This window comes from Anabrus simplex, chromosome 3 (assembly GCF_040414725.1).
Source record: "Anabrus simplex isolate iqAnaSimp1 chromosome 3, ASM4041472v1, whole genome shotgun sequence".
NCBI lineage: Eukaryota > Metazoa > Arthropoda > Insecta > Orthoptera > Tettigoniidae > Anabrus > Anabrus simplex.
Window position 1 is genome coordinate 30486051 of NC_090267.1, and position 1282 is coordinate 30487332.

The window sequence follows — 1282 nt, forward strand, 5'->3', positions numbered from 1 at the left end:
AAGCAAAAGGAATTGATGACATTGGAACTGACATGGTCAAACTAATTCTCGATAATATATTACAAAACTTAACTCATATCATCAATTTCGCTCTTCTATATTCGACATACCCATCTCTCTAGAAGAAGGCTACGTCTTCCGAAAAGTCAAACGCCTTCGAAGGAGGAAGACTACCGTCCAATCTGTATTTTATCAGCTTTGTCTAAAATTTTAGAAAATGTAGTTCATACACAAATGTCTGAATACCTTCAAATGCACAATCTCCTTAATCCTGTCCAGTCCGGTTTGTGACAAGGACATAGTACAACTACAGCCTTACTTAAAGTGACGGAGGACGTTAGACAAGCACTAGAAAGAGGCCGATTCATAGTTCTGGTACTAATAGATTACAGTAAAGCTTTCGACAGCGTAGACATAAACGTATGATTTGGTCTGCACATGTCTTACATATCTGTCAAAAACCTTACACAGCTTTACATTATAATATAATATAAGCTTATATTTCCAACAAAGCTTAAAAATAAATTCATCGAATTTCTTGTAATGCCACATTTTGACTATTGTGATGTTAAAGTTTCAAACAAATTTATTAAAAACCATCATTCGAATACTTTACAATCTTTAAGTTTAAGATACAAATATGTTAAAATGGGACATGTTTCGCTTAGGCTTTGTAAGCATCTTCAGCCATACTTAATCTAGAGCTAAGTCAGGGCTCTAAACTGGGTTCCTCATTAAAGTATAATACATGCTTTAATACAAGATAAAACAGTCATAAAAATCTAGTCTATGAAGAAAGCGATGCTTAAAATGCAGCTAAAATTCATCGCTTTCTCCATAGACTAGATATTTATGACTGTTTTACCTTGTATTAAAGCATGTATTATACTTTAATGAGGAACCCAGTTCAGGGCCCTGACTTAGCTTTAGTTTAAGTATGGCTGAAGATGCTTACAAACCCTAAGCGAAACATGTCCCATTTTAACATATTTGTATCTTAAAGATTGTAAAGTATTGGAATGGTGGTTTCTTAATAAATTTGTTTGAAACTTTTACATTCTGTACTCCAATACGGCTATCATAATGAGACTCATAACGTGTAATATTGTGATGTTGTTTCCAATGATGTGAGGCCGCAATTTTCCCTAAGGGTACAGCGCGCTCAAAATACACCTGTAATATATATGCAATTAAAGAAAATATGACCACGTGTCACCATCTTTCATAAAACTAGTGTGGTCGCGACTCCATCTTCGTCGTAACCATCATAGTTTGTCTCTCC